The 21,722-nt window shown below is 49.7% G+C and overlaps 1 long non-coding RNA gene across 1 annotated transcript in view; it reads left to right on the forward strand.

The window, feature by feature from the left end:
- LOC117196699 (uncharacterized) overlaps window positions 1-21,722 on the forward strand; it is a 71,075-nt gene that overhangs the window by 6,617 nt on the left and 42,736 nt on the right. The window contains exons 3-4 of the long non-coding RNA XR_004477007.2: window positions 686-1,655; window positions 9,010-9,145. This is a non-coding gene — a long non-coding RNA (uncharacterized LOC117196699). The remainder of the gene's footprint in view (window positions 1-685; window positions 1,656-9,009; window positions 9,146-21,722) is intronic.

A 21,722-nucleotide genomic window follows, 5' to 3' on the forward strand; every position in this document is an offset into this window, starting at 1 on the left:
TAGCAAGAGTAATATAAGAAGAAGGAAAGCTAACACGAGAGGGGATGTGCTATGGTTGGTAAGAGACCGAACTGTCCAGCTGGGTGACCTGAGGCGCATTACTTAACATTCCTGTGCTTCAAACGCTTCATCTGTGAGGTGAGGATGATGATAAGCATCTCACAGGGTTTTTATTTTCGGGATTTTAAAAAACTGATAACACGAGACGCTGTTACATTCGTTCCTCGTGTGTGGCAAGCACTCAGTAAACTGTAGTGATTTATCCGTCATTCACCGCATGGTCTGATGTGATGCTCACAACAGCATTATAGACAGACAAAAAGATAAGTAAGAAGATGCCCGAGGTCGCAGATCTTGGATGGGGTCTCCCTGAGTCTGACCTGGGGTCAGCATCATAACCTCATGGGGTCTTCAATCCTGACGTCTGCGGGAGTGACCTGCCATCTGGGAGCCTCCCCTCTGGAACTGGGCTGTTTCAGGTCCACATTTCCAGGAGGTTCTTGCACATGAAAAGAGGGAGCATCTTCATCCCAAATCACTCCATGCCATCTCCTGGGTCCCCAGATGCGCCGGAGGGATGGGAGCTTTTGTTCGTGCTCATGAAAGGCTGCATCAGAGTTTTCCTGTAAAACTGTTGTTTTCTCTAAAATGGGGAGATGTGCCCTGACTTGGCCGTCTTTGACAGGAAGCAGAACATTCCGGTAGTGGAGTAACGCAAAAGGCAACATCCCCATCAAGCCAAGGACGTTCGTGGCTGTCTCTCCAAGGCCCTCGCCCACGGCTGGCACGCGCAGTTGAACTGCAGGCGGCCCCGAGCCCACCACCCGGCGAGGAGGTAGGGAGGCCCATTCAGCGAGCACGGGGCAATGGCAGAGGGGCTGTTTGCTCGTTGGTTCCAGTCCAAGCTAGAATGGCATTCAGAGCAGAGAGAGTTTATTTAAAGGACCCGAAAGGTTAAACCACTCAGTGTTCTGCAGAGTTAAATCAGACGTGTTTTTAGCAGTCTAGGCAGGTTTGACCTGGGCTATATGGGTCTCGTAATTTATCCTACAGTTGGACGTCTCTTGATTCCAGAATATAGAGCAAAATGCTGAGCAGGGAGCGGAAACCATGAACCCACATCTCTGGAGGCCGACTCTGTGCCGTGCATCCTCCATATGCAGCTCCCTGACCTCCCAGAACTCGGGGACGGGGGGTTGTTACTGTCCCTCACAGATGGGGAAACTGAGGTACAGGAGGGAGGAAGCCAGTGGCCTCAGGCGTCACAGCAGCAGGGGGTGGAGTGGGGCTCTGGAGCCAGGCTGTGATCCCAGCATCCAAGCTGCCTTCCCGTCAGCCTCCCCATGAATCTGAATCTGCATCTCCAGCCAGTCTCGCTCCTGGGCTCTGCTCTTTGCTCCTCTGGGCCTCGGACAGGTCTCCTCCGATACCTCTGTTACTGCAGACTCAGCGGGTTTAAAACTGACCCTGACCTTCACCATGGAAGGGCCACCCACTCGTCCTACTCCAGACGACACTGGGATCAGATGGGCGATGGGCCCCACCCGAGGCCCCGGCCACGCATCCCGGGCTGTGTCCCTAAATTGCCGCCTGGAGCCTGCGACCCAGTCAGATGCGCAGCCGCCAGCATACCCCTGCTGATCTGAATCACCAAGGTAAGTCATGGCCCCTCTGGGGGCCCCCTGCCTTTCCATCCCCACGTTTCCATATTGGGGTGTCTACTTGCTCTGCCGATGGAGCAGACTGGGCGGCACATGCTGGACTTATGCCATCCCGGGCGGCTCACCCGGTTGGTCATCCTGGTACCCACCAGACTGCACAGGCTGAGGGCCAGAGCTCTGCGTTAACATGTGAGCAACGGGGGCGTCCAGGCTCGGGCGCCACGGACGTCTGTGCCTGCAACCGGCAGGCAACGTCAGGGTCAGGCAGCCCCGGCTCGCCAGCAGTAAAGAGGGCTCTGGACTCTGATGCCTCCTGACACTGGGTGCCGGCTCTGTGCTATTTTCTACGCTAGAGTGGAGGTGATGTGGTCAGTGAGATTCCCACAGTCATGACAGCTCTGGCAGAGGAAACGGCCTCCCACCATGTCTTTGGTTTTTCTGCTTCTGCACGCTCCCTCCGTCTCCTTTCCCAGATCATGCCCGCCATACAAATTATGTCACCTCTTTTCTAAGACAGAATGCAGAAGCTGGCTAAAAAAAATTGTGATAAAGCACTTTAGGAAAAGCTCATTAAGAACCCCATTAAGCCTCACCCAGTTCCTTTCACCTCTGGATCCTCACGGCCACTCCCCTGGTCCGCGCAGCATCAGCTCGCCCCGGACACCCCAACAGCTGCCTCCCTGCCCCAGCCAATGCAGCGCACTCCCCACTGCTCAGCCTGAGCCGTGACCCTGAGCCGTGGAACCCACCGTCTCTTCTGAAACCATCCCAGGGCTTCTTGCGGTCCTCAAGCAAAGACCCAAATAATTTGTGATTGGGCGCTCTTCCCATCCCCCTACACTCCCCACCCTGTGCTTCCGCCACAGGGAAGGGGAGTGTATCCGTCCTACACCAGCTCCCTCTCACCGCAGGCCCCTACCGGCCCCCCTTTCCTGACCCCCACCCCGGAGGCCAACGGAAGGTATGCAATGCGCTCTTTTCTGCCCTCCCCCCCACCAACTCCTCCTGAAACGAAACTAGCACCAAATGGTGGGAATCCTGTTTCCTCGGCCATTTGCGGAGAAGGCGTCGTGTTTGCTAGCACAGGGAACTTTCAGGCACTTGGGGTTTTTTCTTAATTTGGACTAAAGTAACCCAGACTTGGGGGAGTTAGATTCTCCGCCTTCATTCATCTTCCTGGAATGCGAGTCAAATTCCGTGGGCACACTGCGCGCCTCCCGCCTGGGGCTGCCTGAGTCTCCTTGTGTTCCCGGCTCTTCTCACTGTGGTTAATCAGTTAATCGGGGGCTCAAGACTTCAGCTGCTGCTGGGGACAAGGTGTCCCTTCCCGCTCAGAGCTCGCTTGACCCTTCCTGGGATTTATCAGTTACCATCCCCGTAAAGCCCCACGGAGAGGTCCCGCCACCTTTTCACACGCCAGCCGCCGCCAGCGGTGGAACACGATAAGTCACAATCACTGGCCCACCGCATTGTCTGCGCGCTGGCTGTCTCTGGGCCCCGCCCTGTGTCGTCTTTGAAGTGCAGCTAAGCCCCTGGTAGCTTTCAGATGACACTTAGGTTACACCTCTTCTGCATTCTTATCTCCACCAGTGCCTTTGAGTGCAGACGTGTTGACACGCTGGCAGTGCGGTGGCCTCTCTGCGGGAGCGTGTCCCCTGGGTGACCTTTGGCTCCCGAAGATGGCACCTGGGCCTGCAGGGATGGGACAGGGCCGCCCCTGCACTGGGTGCACCGGGCACAGCCCCCCACCCTGTGTCGACTCTAAGGGCCTCCTTTCATCACTGGTCCTCTGGGGGCAGGGCTCCCAAACGCCTCCCTCTGGGGCCCCCAAGTAGTGAGGGAGGCGCCCCTCGTGGGTGCTACTGCTGTCAGGTGTTCCTTTAATTACGGTAAAACAGACACAACATAAAACTTAACCATTTAACCTGTTTTAAGTGTACAGTTCAGTGGTGTTACGTACGTTCACATTGTTGTGCAGCCGTCACCACATCCGTCTTCTGAACTTGTCCATCTTCCCAAATTGAGACTCTGTCCCCGCTAAACACTAACTCCCCATAACCCCCGGCACCCACCGTTCTACTTTCTGTCTTTATGAGTCTAACTAGTCTAGTACCTCGTATCAGTGGAATCATGCAATACTTATCTTTTGGTGATGGGCTCCTTTCACTTAGCATAATGTCTTCAAGGTTCATCCATGTTGTAGCAGGTGTCAGTGCTTCATCCTTTTTAAGGCTGAAAACTATTCCATCGTGTGGATGGACCTCGTCTTGTTGATCCATTTATCTGTCGATGGACACTTGGGTTACTTCCACCTTCTGACTCTTGTGAATAATGCTGCTATGAACGTGGGTGTATAAGTGTCTGAGTCTCTGCTTTCAGTTCTTTTGAGTGTAGGAATTCTGGGAAGAAGTGGAATTGCTGGGTCGTATAGTAATTTTATTAATTCTCTGAAGAACTGCCGTACTGTTTTCCACAGTGGCTGCACCATCCCCCGCAGCCGTGCACGAGAGTCCCAGTTTCTCCACAAGCGCCCCTGCCCACCCCCTCCCAGCCCAGGCCCTCCTCACCCTTCCATTCTAACCTCCTCTGTCGATGGGACATTTCAAAATTTCATGGGCAAAGACTGCTTTTAATGACCAGACACGGTGCTGGTGAAGACAGGGGGGAGTGGGCGTCCTCTAACACAGGGGATGGAATTCTCAATCACCCCCACCTTTCTCAAGAGCAGTATGCGTCAGGCTCTAGGTCCATCCACGTCTCTACAAATCACCCAATTTCGTTCCTTTTTATGGCCGAGTAATATTCCATTGTATATATGAACCACATCTTCTTTATCCATCCCTCTGTTGATGGACATTTAGGTTGTTTCCGTGTCCTGGCTATTGTAAATAGTGCTGCAGTGAACACTGGGTTGCAGGTGTCTTTTTGACTGTCATACAGAGTAAAGTAAGTCAGAAAAAAAAATATCACTTATTAACACATATATGTAGAATCTGAAAAAATTGGTATAGACGATCTTATATACAAAACAGAAATAGAAACACAGACGTAGAGAACAAACGTGTGGATATCAAGGGGGAAAGAAGGGGGTGGGATGAACTGGGAGATTGGGATTGACATATACACACTATTGATACTATGTATAAAATAGATAACTAATGAGAACCTATTGTATAGCACAGGGAACTCTACTCAATGCTCTGTGGTGACCTAAATGGGAAGGAAATCCAAAAAGACGGGGTGTATGTATCTGTATAGCTGATTCACTTTGCTGTACAGTGGGAACTAACACAACATTGTAAAGCAACTATACCCCAATAAGAGCAATATGTGTCAGCATTTAAAATGTGCAGACGTTTATAGGACAACATTGTAGGAATTTGTCCCAAGTAAGTGTTCAGACCAGATTGAAAAGGTGCGTATGTATGCAAAGGTGTCTATCAAATGCTGTCAATAATAGCAAAATTAAATAAACAAACTACGTTTCTGTTTGTCCATCAGCAGACACTTGGTTTTGAAGTTGATGGCTCCTCCATATGATGAAATATTATGCCATTAACTTTAGGCGTATTGACAAGGAAAATGAGCATAATATAATGTTCTACTACAACAGCACATGACAGTGTGATTCCACGTTTGGATACACACACACACACACACACACATAGACAAAGAAGACATATTTGTCTATCTATATATACCTATATACTTATGTCTTCTACCTCAGGAGATATATATATATATATATATATATATATATATGTTTTCTACTTCAAGCTATAACCACTGTCTTGGCAATGAATACCTTCCCATCCCCTTCCATGCAGCCCTGATCTAAACTGGAGAAATCCTGGCAACCAAGAGGAATCCATATTTAGTGGTGTTGTCAAAATGGCCTTTCAATAGCACATTCATCCTGCACCCTCGAATTCAGGCAGGAAAGGGAAGGGGGAGCGAGAGAGAGAAGAAAAAGAAAAAGCCAAGTGTTTGTGCGAGCATCTTGGAGACCCAGGGCTCAATAAGGCAGGTGTTCTGCGGCTGCTTGAAGACCACACGGGAGAAGAGGCCGTCAGAGCGCCCATTACAGTGTGCCAAATCGCTGAAGCTCCGCGATCCAGCTGCAGAAACCCAGAGGGCAAAGTGCTTAAGGACGCATAAAACGCGGATTTTCCCATAATTATTTAAATATGTGTTAATGAGTGCTGCAAACGCAGTCAGAGTGTGACCATTAAAGGATTAAAAATACAGGCAAAGGGAAAAGGAATAGTTTGAACAGTGGGGAGAGCACTCACGTGGGGATCGAAATCCCCCAAATTTCTCTTTTGCCTCTAGTCCTGCTGCTCGGAGGAAGACACCCAACCTCACTGGGGCTCCATTTTCTCATCTGAAAATGAACAGTGGAGGGGAGTAGATGGATCGATCCCCCAGCTACAGAACTCCCTCATCATCAGAACCTGCCAGTCTCCTGAATTTAACAAAATCAGAGAATAAGAATTGTCTAAGGAAAAGGAGCTTGCAAGAAGATTATGGAACTTTGTGTGTTTTCTTAGCAATATAAACAGAGAAAAGACCCTGTTTTTTAAGCAAAGGAGTTGAGAATACAAATGAGCCATTCAGAAAGCTCAGAGAAAAATTTGATGGACGGGGTGGGGCTGTCAGATACTTGTGCCATTAGCTCCTGGTCCTCTCATCCCCTCTCCTCCCCGAGTGGAAGGCCATGAAAGCATCAACTTAGTCTAAGGTTCCTTTAAGGAGGGAGGAATTTACACCACTTGCCAATGGAGTGGAGGAAATATAGGAATGACACTTCATCATTTTTCTTCCCCCAGCAAGGAAAGAAAAAAAGAAAAAGAATGAAAGAACCCCAGTGCAAGACTGCTGCATTCCATGCCGTTGACACCCAGCCTTTAATTGGAACTGCTACATCCAAAATAAAGAAAGTAGTGATTTCAGGGTATATTTTTGCCTACGTTTTTGAGGATGTTTTGGGCCTTTCATCTCCTTTGAAGGCGTGTCACTTAATTACGCCGCTTTCATCCATGTATTCCCCAGTCGGAACATGCCAGTCCCCTGCACAGCAATTGATCATGACGGACGGGTTTCCACTCTCCAGCTGGTGCAGAGCCTGGGTATTTGTGAATACCTGAATAAACGCCTTTAATCCAAAAACAAACTCCTCCTGAAAGAAACAGGCTGAAAAGGCCTTTCATGGAGTGTTTTCCAACTCACTGGCTCATGGTTTCTTTGGATCTCACCCTGCTTCCTGTACTAATGGTCTCTGAATGCATTCCCGACTGTGGCTTACTGGCCTGCCGAAGTCCCTGGCGTTACAGGGGAAGAAGGGAACAGGTAACACAGCAGATGCTCAAAGGAGCTGCCAGCACTGCATAGGTGGAAACTGGAACGAAATATATGTGGGCGAGAGCGCTGTGTTCTTTCTACAACTTTCTTAAAGACGTGCTTCCCTAGGTAATGTTTTAAAAACAAAGTTATAGTCACACATCACACACGTGGGAATAATCTGCTGGATTAAAAGCAGCTCTCTCAAATCAGCATTGAAAGTTCATAAATACAAGGGCTGATGACGCTACTCTAATAAATAGATTTGCTTTTGGAAGATCAACAACTTGCATTTTTTTTTAAAGTCTATATTATTGAGATGATAGTGGGTCCGTTAAAAGAGTACCGCACCGACCTGGGGGTTAACCCATGGCCCAATGGGTGGGTGAAGTGCTGAGGTTGGAGCCCTGGACTCGGAGTTGTAAGGTTCAATTGTGAGAACCAGCGCATCCACTTACTAGCCATATAAACTGTCCTAACTTAGTTTTATTCTGTCCATTCCTCTGTAACCTGATCTCCAAGGTGAAGGGCTTGGGCTGGATCAGAGGACCTTTTCCTCAACCAATCAAAGTCGTCCTTATCTGAGCAAATGTCCCAGAGCCCCCACCCCTTTAGATCCTCTGCCCTCTGCCTGCTGTACGGTGATCCCTGACAGCGTCCTGTCTCGCCACTATTGCCCTGTAACAAACTACCCCAGAACAAGCTGGTATCAAACAAAAGCCCTTTTATTTTGTTCACGATTTTGCAGATCAGGCATTTAGCAGCTCAGCTGGGCAGTTCCCCCGCGGTCTACCGTGGGGGTGCAGCCAGGTGTCAGCTTGGGCTGCAGGCAGCTGATGGCCCCCCTGGCCTGGACATCCCAGGTCTTCCATTCACATGGCTGGAGGTCGATGGTGGCCGTTGGCTGCGCCCTCAGCTGGGACTGTCGCTCAGAGTGCCCACACGTGGCCTCTCCAGCATGGGGGTCTCTGTGTGCTCAGAATGCTTATTTGGTGGCCAGTTTCCCCTAAGAAAAGTTTCCAGAGAACCAGGTGGAGGCTGCATGACCTGTTGTGACCTAGCCTCGGACATCATGCAGTGTTTCCTCCACTCCTTTCTACTGGCGGTCACAAGGTCACGAGGTTCAAGGGGAGGGGACAGCATTATAGAGGCAGGTCACGTGTAAGAGCACCTGGGCATGAGACACGGTGGTGGCCGTCTTTGCAAATCATATTCTGCCTCAGGCTTCAAGAATCACAGCTGAAAATCTCTAATGTCTAGATTAGATGCAGTTTCTAATGGCCCTCCCTCTTAGAAAAGAAAAACATCTCTAATAGGGCAATATTTCTTTGTTCAGACTCTTTTTTTAAAGAGCTTAATCGAGGTATAATTGGTATGGAATAAATTGCACGTTTAAAGTGATCCATTCAGTAAGTCTTGGCGTGTGTACGTGCTTGTGCAGCCATCACCACGGTCATCCCCTAAATGTCCCTCATGCCCCTGTACCATCCCTCCCTCCTGCTTCCACCCAGCAGTGCCTCATCCCCTGGCAGTGATCCATCTGCTTCCTGTCCCTATAGATGTCTCGAATTTTATGTATCTGGTCATAAACTATGTACTCTTCTTTGCGTAGCTTCTTTCATTTGGCAGCTCTTCCGAGATTCATCTATGTTGTAGCATGTTTCAATAGTTTTTTTTAAAATTATCTTAATTTTTTAAATTATTTTTTTAATTATTTAATTATAGTTGATGTACAGTAGCAGGGACCAATAGTTTTTGCTGTTTTTATGGCTGAGTAATATTCCATTATGTGGATATAACAGAATTCTGCTTATCCATTCATGCGTTGATGGACATTTCAGTTGTTTCCAGTTTGAGGTTATTATAAACAAAACTGCTACCTACATTTGCCTTCATTTCTCTTGGATACATACTTAAGAGTGGAATGGCCACATCGTGTGGCAGCTGTATGTTTAACTCTTTAAGACATTGCGAAACTGTTCTCCAAAGTGGTTGTCCTGACTTTCAGTTTCAGCTTTGGCATGTAAACAGCTCGGCATCACTTCCATTCTTACCAGAAGAAAAATCCTGAACAACCTGAAGATCGATGACTTTTCTCGGACACGTCAGAGAATTGGGGTCAAAGGGCAAACCATCAGAAGGTCGTAAGTACCATGTACTTCCTTGCAACGGGAGCTGCAGGAGCCGTAAACTGGGAGGAACATTTTGTTCAAATGACAAGTTGCTGGAGGCTGAGTGTGGGCTGCTGTGAGCATGAGAAACTCCCAGGGCTGCAGGCTTAGGGCACATCCACGGTTTCGTGGCTTTTACCTCCAGAAACTCCACCAGGTTTCACCAGCAACGAGCTGAGGAAGACCCCGCACAGGTGTGGTCCATCTTCAATGTGGCTGTCTTCCCAGGTATGCAGTGGTACCTCACTGTGGCTTTTAGGCGCAGTTCCCGGATGGCTAATGATGCAGAGCGTCTTTTCATGTGGTTCTTGGCCACCCATAGATCTTCTCTGGTGAGGTGCCTGTTCCGATCTTTTGCCCATTTTTCTACCAGGTTGCTTGTTTGCTTATGATTGAGTTTTGAGAGTTCTTTATATATTCTGAATAAAAGTCCTTTATCAGATCTATGATTTTCAAATATTTTCTCTCATGATAGAGCTTGTCTTTCAATTCTCTTAACAGAGTCTTTTGAAAGCAGAAGTTTTGAATTTTAATGCAATTCAAAATTTCACACTGTTCATGCACAGATCACGTGTATGTAAAAGCTATAGATTATGACAAATCTAAGAGATCTTTGCCTAACACGTGGTCACAGATGTTCTATCCTTATATTCCAGAAGTTTTATAGTTTTAGGTTTTATGTTTAGATCTGTGATCCATTTTGAGTTAACTTTGGTGTATGGTGAGGTTGTGATAGTTTGTATTTTTCAAGGGAAGAAAGTTTCCTTCTAGTCATTGTTTTCTGAGAGTTTTTTTTTTTTTAATGAGGAACGGGTGTTCGATTTTGTCAGACGTTTTTCCTATCTTTATTGAGATGATCGTATGATTTTCTGTTTTAGTTTGTTAATATGATGAATTACATTGACTTTCTAATCAATTAATCTTGCCTTCGTGGGACAAACCTCACTTAGTCACAATGCATTCTCCTTTTTTTATATCACTGGATTTGATTTCCTAAATTTTGTTTAGCATTTTTGCTTCCATGTTCGTGAAGAATATCCGTCTGTAGTTCTCTTTTCTTAAAATTTGTCTGGATTTGGTACCAGGGTAATACTGCTGATTCGTTAACTGAGTCCTTTTCGCTTTTTAAGAAAAGTTTGGGTAAAATTGAGATAATTATTCAACTTAAATGTTTGACAGAATTCACCAGTGAAGCCCTGTGGGCCTAGAGTATTCTCTGTGGGAGGGTTTCTAGCTACGAATATAATTTTATTAATAGAGAGCGCTCTTATCTATCTAATCATCTGTTTCTTTTAGAGTTAGCTTTGGTAGTTTGTGTCTTTCAAGCAATTTGTCCACTTTTTCCAAGTTGTCTGTAAGATCTGTAGTGGTGTCAATGCTCTCATTTCTGATACTGGTGATTTGTGTCTTTTCTCCTTTTCATGATCAGCTTGGCTAGATGTTTATCATTTTTTTTTTTTTTGTACTTGAGTTTTGTTTTTTATTTAGTTTGACATTGCTTTTTAAAAAATTTTATTGAAGTATAGTTGATTTACCATGTTGTGTTAATTTCTGCAATAGAGCAAAGTGACTGTACATATACATAAATATATACATATATATATTCTTTTTCATATTATTTTCCATTATGGTTTATCACAGGATATTGAATATAGCTCCCTGTTCTATAAGTAGGACCTTGTTGTTTATCTGATGTTTATTATTTTTATTGATCTTCTCAAAGAACCAGCTTTGCGGATCATTGGTCTTCTCTATTGTTTCCTGTTCAGAATCTCTCTCCACAAAAGGAGCATCTCCTTGCCTTTTCTTGCTTCCCCTGTGCCTAAGGAATCCCCTAAGACAATACCTCACTTGTCCCTGGTCTAGGGCTGAGCTCCAGGACAAAGCCATCTACTAGCTCCCAATTTTGTCAAACCCCCTCAGCCCCAGTACCTCCGAGTTTCATGTGACGATCAACTTGTTCGAAGGCGGAGCATTCCAATCAGATACTTCGGTAAATGCCCGTGTGTAGATTCTGAAATACTCTGCCCCCTTACAGCTTCCGTGACAGGGATTTGAATGCAGTATTCATTTAGTGACGCGGGTGTTCGTGCCCTGGCTCTGCCCTTTGCTGACATATGACCTTGAGCAAGCGACTATCCATCTCAAAGCGTCAATTTCCCTCTCTGTAAAATGGGAATAATAATAGTAATAGGGTTGTTTAAGGACCCAATGAGACGATGAATGCAAAGAGCTTAGTACAGAATCTGGCGCGGGGCAAGAGTCTGCGAACAGTTGCTATTAAAATATGACAGCGAGCGTTATGGTCTGGGACTCTGTTCCCTTTACTACTAGAAAGGAAGGATTTATGGTCTTCCTTTTCTTATGTTGATGTTGGAGCTAATGTTTATTGGTTGTAAATGTTAAAAATATAAACCTGTGGTAGAAATCCACAGACTGTGCATTTTTTCCCATTAGGGCTGAGTCCATGGCCACACCTGCTCTAGCACTGAAGTTTACATTTCCAGCACCCAAAATACACTTCAGTTGTAAAAGTATTGCTTCAGAAGTTTGACAGCTCTGTGGCCGTGTCACAGGAAGAGCTCAGATCACGGGTATTTGTCCAAATACCATCACAGGTATTTCCCTGGGAGGCAGTTGTGTTCACATGGCCGGGGAGGACGGGGGGTGTGAGGGCACGAGACCCCTGTGGAGCCGGGGCCTCCGAAGCCAAAACAGCTGGCCCTGCTCCCTGGTGGGAACGTCCTCACTGGCATTCTCGGGGCACGATGTGAACCCCTGCGGCCGGGGGGCTGGAGAGCAGAGGAGGGAGACACAGAGGAGGAGAGTGTCCAGAGGAGCCAGCGTGGGAGAGCCGGAGGGGCCAGGATTGGCTGTCAAGTCAGGGAGGACTTGAAAGCTGCCAGGCTTTCTGTGACGGTCTTCGTCTGGGGGGTGCTGCATCCTGAATGGCACATGGCAGACATGGCTCTGTGTGACTCCCCAGGTGCGTTAGAAAAGGCCAGGCAGCCTCTGCTGCTCTATCTTGGGACACTGCGGGAATCTCTGACGGACACTTAAGATGCCCAGATGGCCAGTCACTCTATGGCTAACATGTAGCTGGCGAGAGGGTTGGGGGTGGCCGGGCCGGGGGGGACACAATGGGGAGGGGGGGTTTGGGGGACAGAGAGAGAAGGGTGTGCTGAACCCACGAGGCGACCCCGACCAGCCCCCGTCTAGGTGCACCCGCGTGAGAGACCCTGACTGAGCTGCTGACGGGACTGTTGCATTAGTATGTTACTGTTGGGGGCGGCTTGTCACACAGCTAGCGTTCGTAACTGGCACACAGCCCATGCCTGGTGTGAGCGTCCGAATTTCTGAGGGCCTCGGGGTTTCCACCAGTAGAGTGAGCATTGTAAGGCAGCCTTCTGAGCAGTCCTGGGAGAAGCAGAGATGTGCAGAACCGAATCCCTGCCTGCGTCTCCGCACAGCCTTCTTCTCTGTGCCTGTGTCACCTCCTCTTCTGTCTCTTATAAGGACGTGTGTCATCTCAAGATCCTTGATCACATCTGCAAAGACCCTTTTTCCAAATAAGGTCCCGCTTACTGCTACCAGAGGTCAGGATGTCAGCATATCTTTGGGCATATCAACCCCCCGTGGCATCCTTTACTTAAAGGCAGTGCGGTACAGGAATTAGGAAAAGCCATCAGCCCCAGGCGTGAATCCCAGCTCTGCTGTTTCCCATGGGGTGGCCTTTACCTCTTTGAGCACCGATCTCTCCACCTGTAAAATGGATAACCCACAGCGTTGCCGTGAGGATCGACTGAGATGGCACATAGGACGGCCCTGGAGCTCAACTTAGCCACACAGTAGGGCCTCAGTACCTGGCAACCCAGCACAATTTTGACCTGGCCAGTTAGTGGTCAACCATACTCCACCCGCCAGACAGCAATGTCACATTCCGGGACTGTGAAGGGGGGCCGTGCTGGTCCTTTCCTGCGCGGGAGACTGGGCAGACCAGAGGGGGTCACGGAGGGGGCGCTCTGGCTGGGAGGAGGCCTGTTTTAACCCCTTCCACCCCCCAGCCATGCAGGCGGGGCCTTTGCTTGGTCTCTCCTGTCCTGCTCTCCTCTTTATCCGGCTTCGAGTGCCAGCCCGACAGCGTTCCCAGCATGTCAGCCAAGGGTGAGCCTCCCCCGCACTCGCGGAAGGCAGAACTTTGGAAGACACGCTGTGGCATTCTTGGATAGCCACGCCGGCCTGCGAGAAGACACATGTCCCTCTCTCTCTGGCTTCCCCGCCCTCCATCCATTCGCGGGCCCCCCAACAGGCCAGCAGCAAACGAGGGTCCCGGCAGCGAGCCCTGCGGTAGACTGAACTGGGTGACCTCTGCGTTTCCCACTGGCGCCCGCACCGGCCCAGGGCAGGGGCCTTCAAGCAGGCCTGGATTAGAGGTTTGGGGTTTGGAACATCCACATTGGGATAAAATCAGAATTTTTTTTTTTAAAAGAAGACAATTTCAGAAACACAGTCTGAAAAACAAAGCAGCTTTTTAGCTCTTTCTCTGAAATGACATCAGCGGCCACCACAAAGCCTGAATCGGCCCCATTGCTTTCGGCCGTGGGGATGTATCATTTCCCCTCCAAAATACCCACGGCATTGTCCGAGATCCGAGCCGACCTGGAGCCGCTCGCTTGGTGGGAAATGGCCGCACTTTCCCACCCGTGCTCCAGGAGGGCCTTGTAATTGGAAAAGTGCAAGTTGCAGATGAACTGGGAGCCCAGGCCAGGAAATGGGTTTTATGGCGCTGTGTTTGTCCTTGTTTTACATCCATCTCAATAGTGCCGTCCACGTGGGCATTCAGGGACTGGGATTCCGGGAACAACGTTGCCCAGGACCAGCTGCGCCCTGTCGCTCCCACCCCAGACCCAAGCTCTCAGCCCCTCCCCACCCCCTCCCTCCAGCCCCATCCAGACTCTCGCCTCTGGGGTTTTCGAATTGTGTGGAAACTGGAGGATATTGTCAAGATGGATTTTGTGTAATTGAAGCAGCAACCCAATCGCACTTAAATTTGTTTATCACCATATAAAAATAGACATATAAAAAAAGACCAGGAAGAAATACAGTGACATATTAACAATCTGGTTGTCTGTGGCTGATGGGTTATTTTTTCTTAATTCCTTGTACTTCTGTAAATTTTCTCAATTTTGCTTTTGTAACACAGAAAACATTATTTATTAAAAACCACCAACTGGATCTTGTCTCAGGGCCAAAATGAGCTACTTAAGCAAGTGGAAAGTCAGGCTTTATGGAGAGCCAGCAGTCCCCAGGGACTTATTTCTTTGAAGAGACACTTCTTAAAAACTCAGAAATAATCTGCATAGTTGAAACTTCTGTTCCTCTGGGATTGTTATTCCTTCATTAGTTAAAGTGATTTACTGAGTCACAGGAAATTTCGCCGCTGGACCAAAATCTGATTCCATTTCCCAAGCATTCACTGAGTGTTTGCCCAGATAAAGCTGCCACGTCCCTGCCCTGGGTGGGTGCACAGTCTAACGAAGGATTTGGGAGTCAGGTCTCTTGTTCATTCACTCAGCAAACATTTATTGAGCCCGTATTATGCACCAGGCACTATTTGGGGAGTGCTGGGACCCGGCAGTGTACAAACAAGACCAAACCCCCTGTCTTCATGGGGTTTAAATTTATGGCAAATGTAGAAAAAGAAGAATGTAGAAAATGCTCAGAAAGTTCAGAGGAAGGTGCTGTCTGTGATGGCGGTGATGGAAGGAGGGGGTGTCCATGTCAGGGAGGGTGTCATGGGTTGAACTGTGTCCCCCCCACCCAAATTCGTATGATGAAGTCCTAACCCCCAGTGCCTTGGAATGTGACCGTATTTGGAAATAGGTTTGTTGCAGATGTAATTAGTTAAAATGAGGTCTTTAGGGTGAGCCCTAATCCAATATGACTGGTGCCCTTATTAAAAGGGGGGGATTTGGACACAGAGACCTCTCCCGCTCTCTCCATGTGAAACATGTTCTGATTCATGTGAACATGTGTGTGTGTGTGTGTGTGTGTGTGTGTGTGTGAGCCTGGAGGGAGAGGCCCCAGAGCAGCTAGAGGTTCCTTCCCCTTCTGCAGCCCCAGGCCCATCATTCGCCTTTGGGAGAGAGCTGATGGAAGCAGGACCCCCGAATTTAGTCACTCATCAAGCGTAACTGAGCTCCTACTACGAGCCAGACGCTGAACCAGACACAAATCCCTGTCCTTATGGATAGGAGATTTTCCTAAACACCTACTATGTGCCAAAAATTGCACTCAATGATTGAGACCCAGAGTCAACTGAGACAAGGTGTCTGTCCCCATCCATCCATCTATCCATCCATCCATCCATCCATTCATTCACTGTTTCTGTTCACCTATATGTGTCAGGGACTCTGATAAATGGTGCAGGAAACTAAAAAGGAAGATTCACCTTAACAGTCTGATCAGGGAAAGAGATGTGTTTAAAAAAATAAAACTCTGATCAATAAGTTCTCCGATGAAAGGAAGCACAGAGTACTTTAGAAATGCACAAGACAGGGAGAGGCAAGTAGCCTGGGATGAAAGATTTAGAGGAAACTCAGCAAAGGAGATGGGTTTTGAAGGAAGAGTAGGAGTTCACCAGGCAGAGAAAAGGTTCACCTGTGCCAAATCACAGAGGCTTGAGTGAGGGCTGTGTGTGGAACAGCACGCAGCCAATGCAAGTAGAACGTGAGATGGTGAGACCCCAGACGAGGCTGAGGAGCTGCATGGAATCAGGTCTAAACCCCGATATTCATTCATTTATTCCACAAATATTTATTGAACCCCTGCTGTGTACAGGCACTGAGGACATGACAGGGAACAAGTGGGTGAAAACCTCTGCCTTGAGGGAGCTTATTTCCAGCAGGGGATGCAAGAAACACAAATGTAAGAGGAAAAAACAGGTGTTGATAAGTTATGGGGGGAGAGCAGGGGAGGGGAGAGGGTGGTCAGGGAGGGTCTTGTCGAGAAGGTGATACGAGAGTAAAGACCCAAAGAAGGGGGGCAGTGAGGTAGGTGCCCCCCCGGGGAAGACAGTGCACTGAGGGGTGGCGGCCGGCACCACGGCCCTGGGACAGGGGGCAGAGCCAGAGGGAGGGCAGAAGGGGCTGAACGCCACAAGGCACAGGAAAGACGGTGACTCAGGCTCTGGGGTTTAAGCAGGGACAGGGGTGGCCTGACCTGGTTTTGAAGGATAACTCTGGCTCTGGGTTAGGAGCGGGCCCAAGGTGGAGAGTGAAGGGCAGGGGGCACCTGAGATGTCGGCCCCAGCAGAGTCTCAGCAGATTCTGGGTTCCCAGGAATGAATGAATGAATGAACAGACAAACGTGTAGCCTCAGGGCACTGGAGGCCCACATGGAACCTGAGAGACAGCCCTGGGAAAGAGGCTCATCACCACCGTCAGTGATGTGACAGCAGCGGTCCAGCACTGCGTGCTCACTTCCTGGGCTACTGTATCAAATGACCACAAACTCAGCTTAAAACAACACACGTGTTCTCTTACAGTCTGGAGGTCAGAAAACTGACGTGCGTCTCACCGGGTCAAGTGAAGGTGTCGCAGGACTGGTTCCTTCTGGAGGCTCCAGAGGAGAGTCACTCCTTTGCCTTTTCCAGCTCCTGGAGGCGCCTGCATCCCTCAGCTCATTGCCCCGCATCCCTCCAACCTCCACTTCCATCGTCACAGACTCTGACCTCCTGCCCCCGTCTTATAAGGCCCTTCCTGTTGCTACCTGGGACCCACCTGGATAATCCAGGATCATCTCCCATCTCAAGATGGGGCCATTATGCAGCCGACCCAGGTACCCCTGCCAGGCTGTGCAAGCCCATTCCATCCATGGTCTCAGGGTGTCCTCACAGCTGCCCAGGGAGGCAGGTGCTTCCAGTGACAAAACTGGGGCTCAGAGAGGGTGAGTAACTTTCCCAGGGTCACACCTCCAGGACCTCGAGGAGCGGAGACGCACACACACCGGTTCTCTCCCCGCCCTTGCTGGAATGGCCCCACATCACCACGTGGCAGGGAAGACACAGACAAGCCCAACCCAGACAACCTGGACACTCACAGGGGTCCCCCAGCTCCAAACCATCACCTTGGAAAACCACATCAACTCTGAGAAAGACGCACCCCCAACCTCGTCCCTGTCACCCCACAAGGAGCCCAGTCTCCCGTGGCTGAGAACCAAGTGCCTTTTGAATGCCCGGGGTTCCTCTGAGGAGCCCGTTGGCGGGGGAGGACATCTCTGTGACAACCCGCCTCGCGGAGCGCTGCCGCCGAGTCGCTGGGTGAAGCCGTGTGTCAAGCAGAGAAGAGCCAGAAGCCCCTCTGGCCCCGAGCGTGGGGGAAGCGGCCGGCCGTCTCCAGAAGAGGCAAGCAGCCTTGTTTATTTTCATTTTTGCGATTGAAAATGCTCACTTCCTAGGCCCCTCCGCTCAGTATGGCTGTTCCTTTAAAGAGAAAAAGGAAGTGTGGTCCTGGCAGCGTGAACCGAAGCAATAAAAAATAAATCTTGGTAATTGTTGTGGAGACAGAAAGCAAAACAAACCGGACTTAAGTACATTGCAAGAAAATGTCAGCGTCGGAGGCCCGGCCATTAGCGTGCGAAATCGTTTCTCTCCCCGGAGGAACCGCTGGATGGGGACCAGCCTGTTTGATTTTCTACATTCCTCCTTCTGGGGTTTCTTGGAATGTCAGACTACTGCGTTTTTTTTCTTTTTCCTGAAAAGGACGGGTGGCTTCAGAGATGGTGATGGAGAAACGTCAGGAAAGAGCCTGAGGGAAGACAGCCGTCAGCAAGCCTTCACTGCCTGGCAATGGTTCCCGTGTCCCAGGGCCCCTCCGGCGAGGGAAGCAGGCAGGGCCGGGAGGGGGTCCTCGAAACACCCCCTGGATGCCTCTGACAACAGCGGCTCCCCTTCAGCCTCACCAAAGGAAGCGCCCAGCATCACGTCTGCAACACGGAAATAAAATGGAATATTTCTTTATTCCGGAGTCAACTCACCTGTGTTTCCAGAAGTGATGACAACCCTCCCTCTCTGTGCCACTTGCCACAGAAACAAACTTCAGAGCTGTGAGTGGGTGTCCAAAAGGACGTGGACTTTGGAACAGGAGTGCATAACCCGAGGTGACAGTCTTGGAGCTCACCCCGGTGCTGATTCCCAAAACAGCCCCGATTTGCCTGAGAGGGTCCCTGTTCATGTGGGATGCCCCTGATGGGACCTTTCACTTTCGGAAGATTCTGGTTGGGATGACTGAGTGGCGTTGGCGGTCTGGAATCACCCATCTCCCAGATGAGGAAACTGAGGCTCAGAGAGGGACAGAAGTGTCCCAAGTCATAACAGGGGCCAAGCTGGGATTTAAACCCAGGCCTGATTGAGTCCAGCACATGAGCAAAGCATAGACATGGCCGCTCGGCTTGAGTTTCCACTGTCCCCCAAGGTAACTGTAAACCAGACTTTGTTTGGGAGGAAACGCATTTCTATCCTGAACTTACTGCAGAATTTAAGACCCAAAGATAAACCACTTGCTTAACTTAAAAAGGTTCAAATTGTTTTTCCATCGGCACCTTCTGCCCAGCAGGAGTGCCCCCCTCTGGCTGTGTCTTAGGTTTAGAATTCCAGGTTTACCTGGTGAAGGTTAGTGGTGTCCCGGCACCTGGAGGGTGAGCAGAGATCAGCTCTTTCTGAGATCTTCCCTGGAGAAGCTGAAAAGAGATTCTCCTCTCCTTCCGTCTGAAATGCCTCCTAAGGCCCTTTTGTCTCTGGCATCTTCTACGCTGGCTGTGGTTGAGAAGGCACCGGGGGGCCGTGCTGGGCTTCTCCCACTAAATCAGAAATTTGGACACTAAGTGTGCAGAGGGGGAGCCAGGCCTCTCAGCTTGGAGCTGAAGCGAGGCCCATTGACTGGCTGGGAATGACACATGGCCGGGGATTAGCGGCTTTACAGACTCTAAACAGCTGTAAGAGCACGGGGAAGCGCCCGCAGCTGCCCCCGGGGTAAGGAGGCCGGTTTCAGGCGGGGGGCACCTGGCCCCTCCCCGCTCACTGGCTGCATAACCTTGGCCTCCTCTGCACAACGCGGATCTGTACTCCACTGCTGCCCTCCCTGAATCATCTCATCCTGTACACTGACACGCCCTGCCTTCCCTCCAGAGGGTTCTTCCTGACCCCAGACAGCGGGAGCAGCATCTGACCCTGTTCCTTCAGGACGGAACAGAGGCTCTTCTCATTTGGGGAGGCCTCGGAGGGAGACGTCTGTTTTTGAACCTGTGAGAGGCGCCTGGATATCTTCCAGATTGCAAAGGTGGCCTCAGTTTCCGTGCAAAGCAGACCATCCCGCAGAAGATCAAAGGCCCACGCTCGCCTACACTGGTGGATGGCGGCGAGGCCCACGCGCCAGCTGCCATCAGCTAGCCGTGCCTGCCTGGGGTGTGTGAGGCTCCACCCAGGCTGTGGAGAAGGGTGAGGCCAGCGACTGGTGACATCTGCCGTGGACGTGGTGGAGTGTGTGCCCTGGATTTACTATTCCCGACCTAGACCTCGGGCTAATCGGAGGAAAGAACTCAGCACACACGGATGTGCGTCTAGAGGCACCGTGGCCACAACAGCCAACATTCTTTGTACCATTCTGAGACTTCAACACATTTGGTCTTTCATCAACCCCTGGAGAAAGGACTATTATTGGCCCATTTCTTTAAAGATGAGAGGACTGAGGGGCAGAGGGATTGAGTCAGGTGCTCAGTAAAAGGCAAAGTAAGATGGAAGCTGCACCTTTAACCACTTACCTCATGGACTTCTGGGACGGGAGGCAAGGCTGGTGGCTTTGAATGGACAAGACTGGGTTCAGTTCCCAGAGCTGCTGTTATCAGAGAGGTAAGTGGTTGAGGGGTTTCAGCAGACACCCTGGTCTAGCCCTGGATGCAGGCAGATAGCAGTATTTCCATTGTATCATCTGGGGTTCAGAGAAGGAAAGGGACTGCTCCAAGGTCACACAGCTTGGAAGAGAAGAAACCAGGACAAGCATACAGGGTTGGTCTGCACTAACTGATGCTCTTCCCCCTACATTAGATGAGAAGGTGACTCAGCCCCTGTGACCAGGGATGTGAAATCAGAGCCAGTCCCAAGAATGGGCTGGACAACCAAGCAAGGCGACCCTTCTTCTGAAACACGGAGCTCTGATTTCACACGGCTGCCAGCCCCCGAAATGTCCTCCCTGTGTCTGTGGACTTGCGCGCTTTCCGGTGGCTGTCAGGACAGACGCAGACACCCTGGACCACACCAGCGCAGCTGTCTGATGGCATTCCCAGCCCAGTTGGGAGAAGGAATTAGCACAAACCTCAAGAGAGAGCTGTTCTCATGAAATGCACAGCCTGGTTGGGCTGCTCAGAGTGGGAAGGGAAGTTCACATTCTCTTATCTGCTGACTCGCTTGGCCCCGTCTCCAGCGAGTCTTTCAGCCCCCACGAGAGAGGATCTGGCACAAAAAGGGGGACAGCAAACACCGATCTGAGCAAAAGCTGAACTCCAGGGTCTTTACCTAGAGCCTGTCACCGTGACCTCTTGACCCCTGTTTGGGGGGTCACGACCAGACTCTTTGCTCGAGGAACATAGCCGCCCGGGCGTCCCCTAAGAGCTGTCTTCTGCAACATGGAGAGAGTCGTCTCTGGATGCTGTCAGTTCCTGGATGATTCCCTGTTTCCAAGTACCCTCAAATCTGGGCTTTGGGAACGTTTTCTTGACACGTGGCCATCCCAGGAGCGCATTGCTGGCCTCTGTTGCAGCAGCCATGCCCTCAGCCACCAGGGGCCGTGTCGTAGCCTTTGTGACGGGGCTTCCCTCAGAGCAGTACGAGCCGTAGGCACGTGTGTGAGTGAATTGTGACAATCCCTCGTGCCCAGGACCGCCATTGCAAAGAGGGCCCACACAAGCAAGCGTACCTACAACCTTGCAGACGTTTCCCCCATCTTCATGGATTTAAATTTTTAAATAGGGAAAATATTAACAGTACCTTAGTTCCAAAAATCAAAACGATTCAAAAAATGCATACTTGGAAGTTCCACTCCCTCCCGTAATCCTTCACCCGTTCCCACTCCCCATAGGTAATCAATCTCCTTAATTATTTTTGGCTTATTCATCCTGCATGTCTTTTGGAGGGGGAAATATTACACACACACACACACACACACATACACACACACATTGTACACACATACATATCTATTTGTGTACATGAGAGATACACGTACGAAATAAATATGTATTATATGCAAAAATATGACACATTATGCATTCTGTTTTGCACTCAGGGTTTTTTCCCCTTAACATCGCTCCCTGGATATCGCCCCATATCAGTCCGGATCAAACCTTCTCATTCCTTTTTACAGCCGTGTAGGGCTCCACTGTGTGGATGGGCCATAGTTTATTCAACTGGATCTCCTAGGTGTGGGCATTTTGGTAATTTCCCATATTTTGCAACGGCAAGTCATGTTGCGGTGAATACCTCCACACGTATGCCTTC

Source organism: Orcinus orca, chromosome 20 (assembly GCF_937001465.1).
Source record: "Orcinus orca chromosome 20, mOrcOrc1.1, whole genome shotgun sequence".
Lineage (NCBI taxonomy): Eukaryota > Metazoa > Chordata > Mammalia > Artiodactyla > Delphinidae > Orcinus > Orcinus orca.